This window comes from Seriola aureovittata, chromosome 16 (assembly GCF_021018895.1).
Source record: "Seriola aureovittata isolate HTS-2021-v1 ecotype China chromosome 16, ASM2101889v1, whole genome shotgun sequence".
Taxonomy (NCBI): Eukaryota; Metazoa; Chordata; class Actinopteri; order Carangiformes; family Carangidae; genus Seriola; species Seriola aureovittata.
The window spans coordinates 16,785,157-16,802,896 of NC_079379.1; the positions used below are offsets into that span (position 1 = coordinate 16,785,157).

The 17,740-nt window shown below is 40.1% G+C and overlaps 1 long non-coding RNA gene across 1 annotated transcript; it reads right to left on the bottom strand.

Annotated features, from left to right (window-relative positions):
* Positions 1-7,356: 7,356 nt before the first annotated feature.
* Positions 7,357-10,983, bottom strand: LOC130184309 (uncharacterized). Its single transcript, XR_008829959.1, has 3 exons — positions 10,823-10,983; positions 8,880-8,978; positions 7,357-7,428 (listed from the first exon to the last, which is right to left on the bottom strand). It is a non-coding gene; the product is annotated as an uncharacterized LOC130184309 (long non-coding RNA).
* Positions 10,984-17,740: the final 6,757 nt, after the last annotated feature.

Genomic DNA, 17,740 nt, shown 5'->3' on the forward strand with positions numbered 1-17,740 from the left:
GTACTGCTATGAATTGCTTTACGGTAATCTCCCCCCAGGGACGTGGCTTAATGTCAAACCGGCTGTTTTGTTGTGCCTGTAGAATACTTATTATGACCGAAGATGGCCTCGCTCAGGTACAGTTTATGTATTTATGTCCAGGCAGGAGTGGCTTCGGGCAGTGTTTGGACTGTGAATTCCCATTGAACGACTGCAGTGGCAGCTGAGCACGACATTGAAGGAGCCATATGGTGGACATAATGAGGCTTGTTTACAAATTTCACTTAGGGAAAAGCAGAGCAATCTGCTAAATTTGGAAATGTTTGCTATTGCATGGGCTGAACTACAGCCTGTTTATTGAGATACATCATTGTTGCAACACTAGTCCTAATAGTTCGTCCGTGCTCTGTGGCCTGGATAAATGTTCTGCTTACTGACACATTACCACTGCTACTGCACAGTACACAGTAGTACAGCAGTACAGTAGTACACAGTGGCCAACAGATTTACTGTATGTTATATAAATAAGGTTTTATCTTATATTATGTGCCTCCCATATACTCTAATCCAAGTATGCATTTTGCATGTAAGGAGTACAGTTATTGAATGGTGTAAAGATACACTAATCAGTTCATGTGCTTGTAGATACTGGAACAACTTTACACTGGTATTATGCTGTTAATTATAGCCCTCAACCAAGCCTTGAATTGATCTTTTTTTTCCTTTTTTTTTGTAACCAGCTTTACACAGCTTGTCATGTCTGAGCTTTACCCTACTATCCAAGTACATGCTTTCATAAAACTGAGTGTGAAGCCATTTGTTTTTGGAATTTTCACTAAAGTTACACAGTGACTTTGAGTTCACAACATCACACTCAGACACCCAGTATCTTCAATAAAGAGAGAACAAGTGTGGGAGGAGCCATCAAAACCCCCTGCTGCTTTTATCATTCTTCAACATCCTGACCCACTTTCTGGCTTGGAAAGTACAGTTTGACTATATGAACCGTAATCTGATTATAAAACCAGCATAGGTATTAGTACTGCAGTATTTTTCAAAAAGACCAACCGTGAATCTCTGAAATTTGTCATACCTCAGTTAATGGAAATCTAAAGCCGGAGGCCATGAAGCAGAATCGGATTTATCTTTTAACTAAATGGGGCAAGTGGGTCATAATCACAACACAACAATTATTATGCAGCACTAAGAAGATCACAGAGTTTGATTACTCATTCCTTTGATTATAAAGATCACAGCACTATAAAATCACTATTGATATTGACTTCTTGCCCATGCCAGCATTACTGATTTTAAGTCCCATAGATGTCACTGACCACATCAATCACTATTTTCTTCTTATTGGTACGAAGACATTTCTCTCGCCAACAGTAGCAAGACTGGAAGTAGAGCAACAGTGCCACCTAGTTTACAGCACAACATGAACCTCTTTGTATTAGCATCATTCTCCTCTGTGTCCAAGTGCACATTCAATTTTCACCCTTAATGCCAAGGCATATAATTAGATCATCTTTATATTAAGATTGATTGACATAATGAGTGACTGGCACAGTTTGTCTCCTCCTGTTGTGACAGTACAGACAGGGACACATCAACATATTGCTTTCAGGAATACATTACACATGACCTTCCTGAATATGTCTCTGCTGATGAATATATTTGTGGGAAGTTGCACATAGACATGAAAAGACTTTATCTAGACAGACACTAATTAGTCGTAGGTCAGCTCTTCACAGTGTTAATTCCTCAAATGACACCATGCAAATGATGTCTTCCTAACATCCCTTGCACAGCCCAAACATTGAGTCATCGTAGCGCTGCCAGGGGAGAAAACAAACAAACAATGTGACGCAAAAGAATCTTTCTCTTTACTTTGTCTGTCATTGTGAATCAAGATAAACACAAGTCAATCTGGTAGAACAGCTCAGCTAACTCCTGACTATTTTTTGAATCACACACAGGGACAGGGGACCAAGTGTGATGGGTATCATTAGCATCTCCTTCGAAGACAACAGGGACTATAATGTTCGGACCTTAGAAATTCTGATATTGCAGGTAGGTCAGAGGTAAGTCTCAGGTCTTACCTATGAAGTTCTGAGTCCCAAGTCAAGACCAACATGTCCCAAGTCAACTGCAAGTCCAAGTTAACTAAGTCCAAAGTCAAATACTGAATCAGGACAAACAAGTCCCAAGTAAAGTCAAGACCACCAGGTCCCAAATCAATTTCCATGTCAAAACCAGTAAGTTCAAGTCAAGTCAAAAATCAAGACCAACTATTCCCAAGTAAACTGCAAGTAAGGACCAACATGTCTGAAGGTCAACTGCAAGTCAAGACTAATATGTCTCAAACAAAGTAGCCGATCAAGTCAGGACAAACAAGTCTCAATTCAAGTCCAGAGTGAAGACCAAGTCAACTCTCAAATGAACTCCAACAAGTTGGGAAGTTAGCCTGGGGCATAGATATAGCAAGTGATTCCAACAAAAAAGGCCAAAGCCCGAGTAAAGTCACAAGCAACATTGTTAAAATCAAATTGTTGAGTTGAAAGTAGTTTTTGTCAAGTGTAGTTTAAAGTCATTAAATTCATTATTTGAGTCTGAGGGGAGCCGAAGTCATGTCACTCAAGTCTAAACCACTGGTACTTTCTCACATAATTTCACATTAACCTGAATCATTTGCTGAACCAGTGTCCTGACTTTATTAATTATAAAACCTATTTCACAGCATATCTAAAACATATATGTAAAAACATGTAAAAGTAAACTTACAGAATAAATGTTCTTGAAGTATTAAACTCTCAAACTGTTTTTTTTTTATCTTTTGAAATTTAACCTACAAAAAAAGAAGAGAGGGAAAGAGAGTTTTTTTAAATAGAGAGGATGACTCGGGCAAAATAAAAGACATAAAAGATAAGACGATGTTAGCCCATGTGGATAGCTCCCATTCAGTTTGTTAGAGGGCTTTTGTACAGGGAAGGGAAATGGGAAACATTTTCAAAATTAAAGATTTTTTTTTGGGGTGTTATTTCAGCCAAGAACCATCATCTTTGACTATTATTATACTCCAGTGGATATTTTTGCTCTGTACTCTCTTCTTGAGAGTTTCTTTTTGCCTATATTGCAAATGCAACATTTATGCAGATTTGGACGCACTCCAAGGAAACTCCAGTGTTTGAACTCCAGGCAAGTCTTTTTTTCCCAGCTATTTCACAAGGAGGACTCAGTAGAGGAAAAGATTTGTTTGATATTTGTCACCATGCCTCAACTGACAAATGCATATATTTACAAAAAATACAACACAGCCTTTAGGACAGATGCAGATCCACTCGTCTCTTTCTCAGTCCAGTCCAGACATGACTGACTCTGACTCTCAGTCTGTTCTTAGCTGTTAATGACTCCCAGGCAAACTTGTTAAGAGGTTTAATGCATATCCTGACGACTCCCAAACAAATCCACAAATCTACTTGTGCATAAGTGAGAGTGGTTTGAATGGGCGGTTGATTACGAAGGAGATGTTTATTGATTAACCAATTAGTGACTTGCTCAATAAACACATCATTAAAACCTTCACAAAGCTGTTCTGTGCTGACTAGAGTCACAGACGTAATTTGAGGAAAACGTGTGATGCAGTGTGGCACGAGCTTTGATATCACATTTGAAGAGGTGTTTTCATGTTTTCAGATACCGATGAGCAGACATATGAGAGCCTTTGTTTTTGTTCCCTCTTTCTTTAGATGCTAAACTGCAAACACAAGCTTTGAAGTTAGGTGTATGTTCTCTCCAGCGCTCGTGCCCTGCAATCTTATTTTTTCCCTGTCCTCTACCACGGTTGAGATGTGCCTTGGCTTCAATGGCATCCTGACGTTTAAATATAGAAGGAATAGATGATAAGGTTGAGGTGAGGCTCTGGTCAGATGAGTCACACTGAGGTTGATTGTAACATTAGAAAACAAAGTGATGACAGATGCTGCTGAGGCACAGAAAGTTGAACAGTTCAATCCAAGGCCTCTTCTGTATATTGCCACCAAAATCACTGTATCTAATCTTATGCCCTTGTTTGTGGAATTCGATCAGCATATTGTCATTCAAATATGCACAAATCCTTGCTTTGAAGTTAAATTGTGGACACAAAGCAGCTGCAAAAACAAAAAAACAATGCACAGGAGGAATAACAGCAACAGCAAATCAAAAAGCCATCAGCAGAAAGAAACACAATATGACATAAACGGTGATTACAGCTCTTGCATGGCCAAAGGCAAAAATCAATATGGCTGGTTCTGACTGACAGATTTATCCTGTGCTGTCACCGAAACAGTTAGACAAGGATTGTAGAGTGATAAGTGAAGCTTCTGTGGGTTTGTGCAAATCTGTTTACACGTTCTTGTCCACCAACGTGAGAACTCATCTTCCTCAAGCCAAATAAGTACTGACAGAAGCTCCTATCCAAACCCAGGGATGATACAAAGCACAATGGTAATTGTTTGCCAGGAAAACCAAGTTTAATTTCAATTTTTAGCTTTTGTTAATGGTGCATAGTTGTTTAAATTTTTCTCCCATATTTATACATGTGTATCCTCAAAGCCTTTTGTGCTGTTCCTTACTTGGAAGGTAATTTACTGTCTCCTTATCTTCACTAACCAGGTTGTATTCAGGTCAGCGCTACATGTCAAACAAGGCTGAGATTGTTCACTGTTGGTTGCTGGGACCATGCTGGCTACTGTAATAGCAAATTCATGAAAAGTCATAATTTCTTCAGTATGGGGCGGCTTTGTGGTGAAAACACATTGTAAAGCCCCACGATTGATTCAGGTACTGTAAGCCGTTTATTTCAAAGGAAATATAATACCGTACAAATAGATGTTCCATATGGAGCATCAGGCATAAAAATTTCAGGGAGCGAAAGAAGATGCTCATCCATGATGTGATCACATACAAAAAAGGTAGGGAAAAACACATATGTCCACAATGCAAGTCAGCATTAAAATCTCTAAAACTGCTAAAAAAAATTAAAGTTTCATTTTGCCATTATTAAAATAATCCAAATTGGATAATGTATAAAGTGACAGAAATTCACTTTCCCCATAGATCCCAGTCTAATGTGTGTAAATGATCAAAATATTGTTTTGGTGTTGAAGATAATGTAATTTACTGGTGAAACTAAAACCTCTGCGATGGAGTCATGCATGCTGGAAGGCAAGGTGTAGATCCAAGATCACACAGAGACTCAGCAGGTGAGTTAAAAGACATCTGATTTTCTTTGCCCAAAGATCAAGCTTACAGTCAGCAACAACTGTCACCCTGCCTCCTAGAAATACATTTACATATTACTAATTTGTTCTTCCAAATATGTTTTGATGGAAATGTAATTGCCTGGATTATGTACTGGCAACGTTTTTCTTGTCAGGGAATTTACACCAGGGCTATAAGAGGTGGCTGGGGTGGATGGAAGGAATTCAAATTGCACTATTGTTACACCTACTATCAGGGTTTGGGCAACAAAAGCACTTTCATTAAATTCCCTGCACACACACAAATATTTTCAATTACTCCGGCTATTTAGACCTTTAGTCAGGCTGAACCTGGGTGGAGATATGCAGGGATTTACATCATGTCACCAGGTTTTATGAACTAATAATAACAACAACAGGTCTTTTTCACAGCAGATATTCTGACTCGACATTGTAGAAAAGCCATGACAGGAAACCAGCCAGGACCCCAAAACTGAAGCAGGAATTAAGTGTTTTTTTAACCATATACTACAAGTTTTAACTGACAAAGATACTTGATTTCACACTTCAATGGTATGCCTTTAATTGAGGTAGCGATTTTTATGTTTTGCTATTGCTACATAGCCAACATTAGCATTAGCAACTGTTGCAACAACACTTGCTAAGAGTTTCAGCCACCACTGCGTTCACAATACAAGAAGTTATAATACTACCTCTGAGCAGCACTACTTCTTCAGGACAGACTTGACGCTACAGTGACATGGTATCAAAAAGTGACAGGACAGTTTGGCCGGACCGTAGCTAGCTGGTTAGCATGCTAAAGTCAGTGGAAAAGAAGAAGTGATAGAAATAGAAGCAAAACAAGAGGTTTGCTTTCCACCACTGGAGGCAACTCTTGGCGAGCAAAGGAACAAGGTTTGATGCTAAACTCGCAACATTTCCTCTAGACTGGTAAGTTAACAGCTTTTATTGCTAATGTTGGATATTAGAAAACTTCTTTAAATAAAGTGAACTGGAAATGTAAGCTATGTTTTCCTAAGCATGTGAATAAGAATTCTTCACCATTAGCTAAGGTTTGTGTGCTCAGAGCACATTCTGCCTCAGTTTCATTTAATCAAAATCATAACAATGCATTAAATTGAATATTCAGAAAAATAACAATTGCCTGACATTTTTCACTTTATCATTACCTACCTCAGCTTATGGTATTCTAACAAGTGTGAGAGTTCACGAGAGTCAATTTCTGCAACACACACGTGTTGTCTAACCACATACTGTGTGGCGAGAACACAGTCTTCATGTGAAATAACCACTAATCACCTGGGCCCAGCTTGTGCCATGGACTCACAGTAAGCTAATCAAGTGTTTGCACACTTCCACCGAGGGTGACAAGAAGGGAAGGTGGACATATCCGACCTCCTGATGGTGTGGACCTATGACTGATTAAGTGCGTGACTGTCTACACAGGGAAGGAGACTATGCAATGGTATAGGTCACACAGCTGTTTTTGTCTTGTTCAAGGGTGGGAATTTACATGAGAGGACCAACACTTACAAGTGAGACATGTTTATCTCCACAGGTCACTGGAGGTTCAGGACTGAGTCATAGAGAGGCAACAGGTATCGAAAGAAACTTCGAAGAAGAGAAGATCTATGAGCAGGAGACTGTAGACATTTCGGTTTTAAACTAAGTACAGTATTGATTAAAGAGAAATAACATTTAAAGAAAGGGGGTCTGATAGCATGCTACCATGTTAAACCAAAATGGTGAACATGGTAAACATACCTGCTTAACATCAGCATGTTAGCATTGTCATTGGGATTGTGCCGATCTTAGCGTGTAGCACCACAGTTGTGCCCAATACGTCCTTGCAGAGCCGCTAGCATGGCTGTATAACCTTAGGCTTCAGCTAATACAGAGTGGTGAATGGCTGTTAGTTTGTGTTACACCCTACCTTTAAGTGGCCCTAAGGGGCGCACAAAACTCCAGTGACCCAACAGACTCAAGACTTCTAAAATAATAAAGGGTTTATTTAACAAATGTACAAAAAGGATCAGGACATTAAATTAAGACAAAAGAGAACACAAAACCGGCAGTCCCCATGTCAAAAGCCTCTGCCCTCCTGCTGGGACCACAGTTTTCTTTAAAGCCTTCCTTCCCAGGCCAGGTGCATCTCATTAAGTAATCAGGGTGGGCCTGGGTGGAGCTATAGAGGAGACAGGACAGGGAAGGAAAAAACACCGGGAAAGTATGTTGCCGTAACACGCCTCACTCAAACTTCACTAGTTTATTTATTCATTGCATTACATTCCTAGAAATTGTCTAAGGGTGACAGGAAGTAATGAAAATAAATAAATAAATAAAGAGAACTGGGCAAAAGGTTCCAGATTCCAACCATAAATAAGGAATTTATTCACAATAACTAAAACTATAACTAAAAGCTGTCAGTAGCACATTGGGTAATCACCAAACTAACAACCACACAACAGGGAAAATATCACTCACAGCTCCACACAGCTCTCTCTCCCAGCATTGAATGGCACATGATCGCCCCGACCAAGCCTCCTACAGCTTTTGAAGGCCCAGTTCCTGATCGGGGACCTAGGACAGCTGGGCCAAATCACCTGCTGGAGGAGCGGGGAGGGCAGAGCAGGGCACACCAACACACAAAAACACTACACCACCGAGGCACATAACAATTGCAATGCATTTTACTGAGCATTTACTTTTACAAAAATGGGTGCTTACCACTGCCTGGATTAAACTCAACATACAAACCTTAAACAATTCAGTTCACAAAACTAATTTTAAAGCAATGCTGATTGTGCTGGAGTGTGGCACCTATCCTTACATAGGGGTACCAGAATTACACAAGACTAATCTTCAGACCTCAAGCTGAAGCAAACCATGGACAGCACTGCAAAATTTTGGGACTGTCATTGACAAACGCTGGGTCAAAAGGTGGCTCAAACAAGGTCACACACAAAAAGTCCAACTAAGTTGCTGCCATTGGATTTACAAATGATCAGCCAATACAAGTAGCCTTAAGTGGGTGCCACTCCCACTACATGCAAAATAGCTACCACCATGAGGTGAACAAATATCAGAACAAACATGACTGCATTTACCCACAACAGGTGACCAAAGACCCAACAAAAATGAACTGCCACAACACAAAACGGACACCAAGTGGTCTTCAACCATATCTACAAGCTACTGTGGTAAATGTAGACAACACACGTTGCCGAGTTACACTCAACCAGCAACCAACAAGTGACCCAACAAATGTGGAGTGCAGATACCACAACAAAAGGTCACACACCACCAGTTACTGCAAAAGTATTCATCACAGCTACATAAAGACAAATCTAATAAACTTAGGGTAGAGTCAACCCACAAAAGAGAATGCAATTAAGCTGCTGTGCAAGAGGGTGGAGACAAGGGAAATGAGCTGTAGAGAGGCCAACCTGCATAACAAGATGGCTAACTAGCCTAGCTAGTCTTCAGTGGTGCCCTGGGAGGCTTCTTTAAACATTCAAGACTAAAATAATAAAGGGTTTATTTAACATAAATGTGCAAAAGGATCAGGATACTAAATTAAGACAACACATCAAAACTCTCAGGCTGAGAGGCAGGAAACCCACCAGTCCCCCATACCTGAAGCTTCTGCCCTTCTGCTGGGGCCAGAGTTTTTTAAAGCCTTCCTTCCCAGGCCAGGTGCATCTCATGAAGTAATCAGGGTGGGCCTGGGCGGAGCTATAGAGCAGGCAGGACAGGGAAAGGACAAAAAACACTGGGAAGGCATGTTGCCGTAACAGTTTGTAATGAAAATCTTTTTCCTTTAAATATCAGTGCAATGTTTAAGGCATATTCTCCAAATCTGCCCATTCAGTTTTGATGGGGCTATAAACCACCATCCAAGGCATAAAAATAATCAGAACAAACTAAAGACTATATACTCCAAAAAACAAATAAAACATATCAAAATGATCAATTCTTTGTTAGACATAGTAGGAAAAAAATCTTTTGATTGTACATTTTTTAAAACTATTCTGCGCTGATGTTTCCCTGCTTGTTAATTAGGCAAACCCACCAAGCTAACCAGTATGCAAAAATTGAAATTAAATCTTTAGAGCAGCAAAAATATTTTATTTCTCCTCAAGGGCACAATTCAGTTAACTGAACCAATTATCATATGCATGATTATTTATGTGTCCTGGTGGCCTGTCTGTCTCTAGTCCACTGATCTGTGCCTCTCTCCTCCCTTAAGCTTGTCTATGAAGTTCTGACACTTTTTAAAACTAATCTTTATGTATGGCTGCTGTCGTGAGTGTCTGACTTCATTAACAATTCTAATGTATGTAGATCAAGCTGTCATTTCCTCCTCGAATCGCCTGGTGACTCTTGAATGACTGAACAGGACCTTTGGTAAATACAGCTAAGCAGGGACAGCACGAGCAAACATGGCAGGTTCTCTGGATTGGATACAATTCATTGTGGTTTCAAAAGATGTCTAACATCAGAGACAACATGTGGCTTGTTTTCATGTATCAGTATCAACAAACTAGCATGTCACTGTTCACATATTGGTAGTGTTACAGGATTCAAAAGAAAACAACCAGATCAGAAAAAATCTTAGGCTGTAGAATAACATAGGGAGAGAATATTGCATGTAATAAAAAAAAAGCTTACAGATATAGTTGTATGATTTAAGAGAACCCACTGAGGCATTGCTATAGTTTAGATGTCATTAAACCTGTGTCAATAAACGCCACGTTGTACAAGGGACACCATGAAATAAAGAGGAAGAGAGTCTGGTAGGTGTGCTATGATGAAAGCAGAGCTTGAGTAAATCATAGTTCTTCTCACTCTCTAAAAGCAACATGTGCCTGACCAGTATTCATTATTGTGTTTATAACATCCATTTCATGGCACTTTCAGTCTGAGTAGCTACCATCATAGTAACAGCATGATGTGTGTGTGTCAGTGGTGGAATGTAACTAAGTCTATTCAAGCCATGAATTTAAGTACCATTTAACACGTGTTAACACTTGTGCTTCCGTTTTATAATACGTTATACCCCTTCTCCTGCATTTCGGAAGAAAATATTAGTACTTTTTACCTCACTACATTTATCAGACAGCTGAAGTAACTTGTTAAGAGTTGCTTAATTAGGATTAAGATTTTCTATATAAAACCTGAGAGCTTATGATTTTCTGCTATAGATGAAACCACCCAACGATCAGGGCCTGATTAACTTCTAGGTGGCAGAATTGAGCTGTTGGCCCCCAATAAGACCCCCAAATCCCCAAGTTAGGCGAGGTCCGCACTACTACGTTTTAAACCCTTTTTCCAATGTTTGCACCCCCGTCCAGGCTACTCCCGCATTTCCGAGCATCAAATGCGGAGACTTTTGGAAATGCTATTACCCCCGTTTTCGTTTAAAAACCCCGGGGTTGCCTTTGTCGTCTGGACGGGCAAAATGGAGACCTTCGGAAACGATGACGTAGACACTCACGGTGGCTCCCTAATTGGGTCTCATCAGTCTCGACTACCGGTGGTGAATACAACGCGGATAATGAAATACAAGCGTTACTGACCTTGTTGTCTTTGCTAGCAGCTGTTGAGGAGTTCATTTCTGTATTTTCACAAAGCAGCTTTCTTTGCTGTTCCTCGTTCAGAGTATTTATTGCAATTAATCAACTGCAGAGAGGACAAATCTGCTTCCTGTTTACTCCGGCTCGCGCATGCCCATACGTGATTGCACAGGTAAGGGTGCGTTTTCCGGTGTGGTGGTCTGGATGTAGCTTGTTTTAGTTTGAAAACGCTCTTTTAAAATGAAAACGTAGTTTTGCGGATGTAGCCTTGGTTTGGTTATAGTTTAATTGAATATACATTTACATACAGCTGCCTGCTGTGGGTGACAATGATGATGCTACGAAAACGGTGAGCGTGTGTGAACGTGCAGGTTCATCACTGTGACTAACTCCCTCTCACACTGTTGTCATTTGATACATTGTTGTGATAAAACAAAATGACTCATAATGATATTTTAAATGCAGGACTTTTTACTTGGACTGGGGTTTGTTTACACGGTAGTGCTGCTACTTTTACTCACGTAAATGATCAGAAAACTTCTACCACTAATGTGTTTTAAACCAGTTTGTCCATTGGAGGAGTAGAGACACATTTTCATATGACTCTTAAGTTTGTCTCCCCTTCTCTTGTTCCACCATCCTTCACAGACTGCTTTGATTTATCAGTTGGTGATCATAATGATTCAACCTGCTGTAACACATCGAGTGTAAATCACTACTGCAACAGTCTGCTCAAGTGATACACCTTAAAAACTGGTTCATGTGTTGCTTCTTTTGGCTCAACCCTAAAACAAGACGAATTACTGTCACTATATATTACTATTAAATGCAGAAGGATAGGTCACTCATTCATTGGACAGCATCAGTCTGTCTGTCATCCTACATCAAAGCCATACCGCATAACAAAATTTATTCTGCTACGTGAGAGCTGGGTCACGTTGAACTCAGAGGTTTTATTTATTTCCTGTGGTGTACAGAGAGGTCACAAAGCTTTCAGAGAAATATTTGGATGTGACTCTAAATTTAAGAGCAGCCTGCAAATTGACTCTATCAACCAAAGGCAGCTAGAAACAGATGGGAAATATTGCATCTTGTACAACATGAAACCAGTAATTGAGCAATTGCTCCCGAGATCAGCAGATGAGTTGAGTTTGCTCGGAAGCAAACAAACAGCATTTTAGGCTGCTTTTATAAAGCAAATAAAGAGTGTTCTCCTCGACCTGAATGAATCAGGATAAATATGTAAATGCACAGGAGTTTGTAAACACAACCATATCAATCTGCACTGCAGAAGGTTTTAACTGTGTTTTAACATTAATGATGCTTTCAATGATTTGGACATGCTGCAGTCAGTTAAAAGTGGAGAGACGAGATGAATCAACTTCTCTTGGCAGAGATTTTTCGTTGTTGTTTGTGTTTGTGTGTGTTTTTGTAACAAAATAACTGCACCTCTACTGCCCAGAAAAGATTACACATAAGAGGATGTTGGAAATCACAGGAGTGGATGAATTACAGGTTATTATCAGATCACTGCAGGTTGGCTGTGATAGAAAAAGTCCCATCCCTGAAATTGCAGGATAAATCTGGGTGCTGAGGTATCACTACATTTCCATCTGCTCCAGTGTAGACAGGCATTCAGACCACTAGGTCGTGAATAAGGGTGCAGCAAGGCATGCATTTACTCTGGCCAGTTACAAACATAGGCAACAACAGATTGTCACCAAAAGTGGGTTTGTTAATTGTTCTGAGTTTTAGAAACTTGTCTTCACAGGATGCTTCACAATTTACGACGCAGTTCCTGACGTGTTCTGCATTTTAAGAGAGAAACTGATGGTTCAGTATGTGATGCAGTTGCACCCTCCAGTGGACAATGGGGCAGTGTTTTCCACAGCTGCTACGTGTAAGGATATAAGGACAATGTGACAGTGATACATATAGTAGTAGAACTTGTATCTCCTGCAAGAGAAATATCTGTGTATGCAAAAATATAACTTTCATATTGTTTTGATGGACTTAAAAACATTGCATGCAAGATGTAATCTATGGAGATGACATTAAGGTTTCTTTCTGACAAATCTCTCTGTGCCATGCAGAGACATCACAGGAAGAAAAGGGAAATCCAACTTAGGGAGTGTCTTGTTTATTGAGCATTTTAACCAGAAGAGGTTGCTGCTCTCTCATTCATGAAGGGACTGAAGAAAAGAAAAAAACTAGCAGTATTCCCTGGCAGGGGAGTTTACAGGATCTGTGGTCGGAAAGTCTTTGTCTTACAATAACAGAAAGAGCAGAAAGTAGAGAAAATGATGCTGTTTGATGCATGTAAGCTGTTTGTTCAGTACAATGAATGTTTAACACAATCTTTTTTACAGAGTACCTTTCTGTTTGGTGGCAAAAGAAAAGATGATAAATGTGATTGCAATAATCCTAAAAAGGAATTACATGAATGCCTGTTCTTTTGTTGTTTTCTTAGTTTTCTTTGCGCCGGTCTCAACAGTTATTTTGGGAGAAGCAGTTAACTTTTTCTCTTCTTTTTCTTTCTTTTTTTTCACAGATGGTTGGGGTGGTCCCTGAAAAGGACTGTGGGAGGTGTTTAGACGCTTCACGTTTCTCACATTGTTGGTGATGTGAAATGTTAAATTACTTCTCTAAAATAGGTTTAAGTGTTGTAATGAGCAGGTAGCATGAGCTACAGTTTAGATCGCTGTAGCTTTAGTGAGAGACTGCAGTCTAGACACTGGAGACTGCAATGATCTGAAGTGGTTGATCAACAGTGTGTATGTGCATTTGAGGCATATGCATTTACTGCCATTAGTGGGCAAATGGGATGTTTGTAGAAAACAAATAAGGCCCAAGAGCTTGTACATTTCCACTTTATAGCACACAGGAGAGGGAAATTAAAGCTCTCTGATCTCTGAAGGTTGCACTTTATCTGTGGTTACTCTGTAAGCTTGAGATGCACATAATGAATTGTTTACACTCAGCAGTGTTAGCAGCACTTTCACTGTAGATGTGTCCAAACTCAGGGGCTGGATCCTCCCAGACCTGGATCTGAATATGTCATCACAGGGTAAATAATCGGGGTCAGTATACCATTATCCACAGTGAACTTGTTTAATGGAACATTAAAGCAATAAATGTCAACTTATTATGTTGGAAAATATCACATGAGCAGCTCATTTTCACCAGGTTTTTGCCTTCAGGTACTGACTGATCACTGGATAATATAACCATTAATCTCAACTAACACTGCTACATGTAGATAATGGAAGCCAAGTATAAATACATATTCACATAACTTACATTCATTTGTAAAGAGATTTCAGAATGTAATAATCATATATTCATAATTAATGTTGTGCCAGTGTGCCCATCACATACTAAACATCAACCCTTATTCTCTGCATTTATGTCTGTTTCAAGAACAACATTTATCTTTATGAGTCAAGTGCTCAAATAAACAACTTGCTTCAGTGTCTGAGAGGTTGCACCGTCTCATTTAGGGAGGAGGAGCTGGCTCAGTCTGGCTTCAGGTCCTCTGAAGGAGCCACGTCCAGCTCCTGCTCTGCAGTGCAGCTATTGATCATTCACTTTTGCAGCTTCAAAATCAAGAACCCAACATATTTACATGCCAATCCAAAAATATGTAGTTGATAGAGCATATTTAAATGCTGAATACATCACCATATGGTCAAAATGATCACGTAGCATATAGTTTTTTATTAATTAAGTTCATGTGACACATTTACACCACAGCAGATAAGGAGGAAACAGGAAAAACTGAGAAAAAATGATGAAATGGTACATTGCCTTCAATATGCATAAAATACACTAAGGACCCAGACTATGCATATATACAGGGCAAATATATACAAATCACTGACTTACTATTTAATTTACTATCAAAGTTTTAGTTTGTTAACTTTCAATCAACCTGAAAAGGTTACAATATTAATTAAAAATGATAGAATAGTGTAGTCATTAATTTCCTTAAAAAAATTAATTACTGACTTGAACAAACTGAAAATAATTGGGCAGAATACAGCTGGACTGGGTTTCCGAGTGTCAACTGGAGGAGCTCAGTCTTATCTGTTACCAAACACTCAGCATGCAGTTTGTGTGTGCAAGGCTCACAGGACCCGACAGTGTGTCTGTCTGAGAGTCTTGACAAAATGAAAGAGTACAGCTCGTGAAAATGGCCTGTGACTGAGATGCAGCAGCTGAACTATCACTGCACCCTTCATGCACTGCTGTGTGGTCACCAAGCTGGCATTTAGACTGCACAGAGCACAGGAAGCAAATCTACTGGACTGACCCTCCCTTCATCCCTGCGACAACCACATCATACAGCAAGAGCCCGAGCTCTGCCAGAGACTAAACTGAAGAAAGAAAGAAAGACAGAAAGCATGAAACATAAAATAGTGAAGAAGCAGAGAGAGAAGTTAAAAAATGGAAAGGTATCATCAGAGAGAGGGAAACAGAATGAGAGGGGGAAAAAATAGCAGAAAAAAAGGGGGAGACAAGGCCCAAGAGAAAAAAAAATACAGTGAGAAAAGAGCAAGGGAATGAGGAAGAGACTGAGAGAGAAGAGAGAGAGAGACAGGGAGGGGAGAAAGAACAGGAGAGACAACGTGGCAGGAGGTTTCGTCCGACGTAGACCTTGGATGGGATGATAGAACTCTGAGTTCATCTGAGGATGAGTGCTGGTAGAAAGCACTGCATAGCCATTCATAAATGTGTTGTAACTAAACAATCATTAACTTTCAACCCCTTTTAACTGCTGTTTGCACCGTAGCTAATGAGGCTTTTTGCATCATGCAATTTAGTTTTCACTACCTATTTTAAGCCACACCCCATGGCATTAAATGAAGTCTAATATGGGGCATTTTTATAAATTAAGCCATAAATTAACACAGTTCCCCTGTAATAACAGTACTGCAATGTAATGCATAAGTATTATAGGGCAGTTTGACTTAACTCATTGTTTCCAAAGCACAATCCTCCACTCTCTTTGTATTTTCTCTTTGCAGACAGACTTTATCACAAGGATCAGGCTGTACTATTAAAATGGAACGTCCTGTTTATCCCCAAGAAAGGGCAATTTGGCTTTCGAATAAATTATGAGCCTCTATAAGGTCAGTGGATACTGAAGAAGACTCTTGAATATATCAAATCCCTGCAAAACTGTGAATAAAAACTGTTTGATTTCGGCAGTTTGACCTTTGCAGTATGACTGGTTTGACTTGTCATTCTTGTGGCTCTGAGTTTCAAGTAGAGTGTTTTCTTTTTATCCACGCTGATTGCTGATGTAGGGGAAATCACTTATAAAATATATAAAAAAATGTTTAACACACTGTTTTTTTTGCTCACATTTTGACAGACTTGATCAAAAAGGGACTTTCAGTGTGTGTAGAGGAGACGGTGGGTAATTGTGGCTTTTACCTCTCGTTGGCCCACCTTTCAATTTTACGCTTTATTGCTGTTGAAATGGGGGGGATTCTCTCAACATGCAATCACAGGCCACGTGCCTGTAAAGACAAGGTATGGCTGGGACAATCACACACTCTTCACACACTTCACAAGAACCAGACATGGGATTTGCAGGTGTGTGTGTGTGTGTGTGTGTGTGTGTGTGTGTGTGCAACTGTTTTCAATGTATACAATTACACAAAATCTGTCAGAATAGAGGTAATTCTTGAGTAGGAAGGCCTGCAAACCTATGTGAATCTGTACAGCACAGTTCAAGTCCAGAGCCCCTCCTCCTCCATTTCTTCTTCACTCCCCCCATAAAATCCCTTTGCCCCCTTCACCTCTCCCCTTTCTGACCACTTATTGTTTCTCATAATTAATTGTGTATATTTGTTCCCCAGAGTATCGTGTCTGTCTTAAACTGCAAAATATTTCAGTCTATTGTCATTTACAAAGTTGTTTTTAACAGCCAAACTGCAATTAAGTTCCACTAACCTAAACTGTATGGTTCTACTTTATAGTCCAACATAAAGCAGAGGCCCACTGGTTTCATTATTCCAGAGTTGTTAGATACCTATAACCAAATTTCATGACATATATTTAAAGGAACAGTTCGACATTTTGGGAAATACGTCTGTCAATGAGAAGATTGATACAACTCTCATGTTTGGTTGTACCTTAACATTTAACTTGCTAATATACAGCTCGAGAGTGTATTATCAACCAGACCGAGACATAAACTGTTAAGCCTATGAGATTCCAGTCAGGAAATCCCTCCACCAATTGCAAGGAAGCATCATCCACCTTTGAAAGCCAAAGGAAATGCACAGAAACGAGGGAGCGGGTGAGGAGCTAGGGAGCAAGGAGTGTGTCTGGGTGGGACAGGGAGGAGTGGGGAAGGGTGGGAATGTGCCGGGGCGGCAGAAGAAGGAGGAGGGTCGGTTTCCCTCATGCTGGAGGTGTGTATATCACCCTCAGGGTGTCATCTAACGGATCCACCCATGACAGCACCTGGGCAGGGCAGTCCCACCTCCCCTTCTGACCACCAGGGGAGGACAGACAGACGGGGAGAAGATCCTCCGCAAAAACACCAACCCTTTGGCTATGGAGATTCCACATAAGCTTCATTCCTTCCCTCTGTTGTGTCCTCGTTCCACTGTTACTGACAAGCTCTGCAGGCTGAGACAATCCAGCAGTAGGAGCCTTAACACAGAGAGAGAGAGTGGGGAGGGAAAAAGGCGTGGGGGGAGGGGAGAGTTTTGGACCTTTTAAGATGTCTGTGGAAAATGAATCATGGGGGCCTGCACAGGGGGAGATCCAGAGGAGAAACACATCTGGTTAGAAAGAAAAGAGAAAAGAATAAGACTGAGGAAAGAGCAGAAAATACATTTTTCTTTAGGATTGTTAAAAGGACTGTAGGTTGTGGTTGAAAAGTGTCTAAGACGTCAAAGTGTG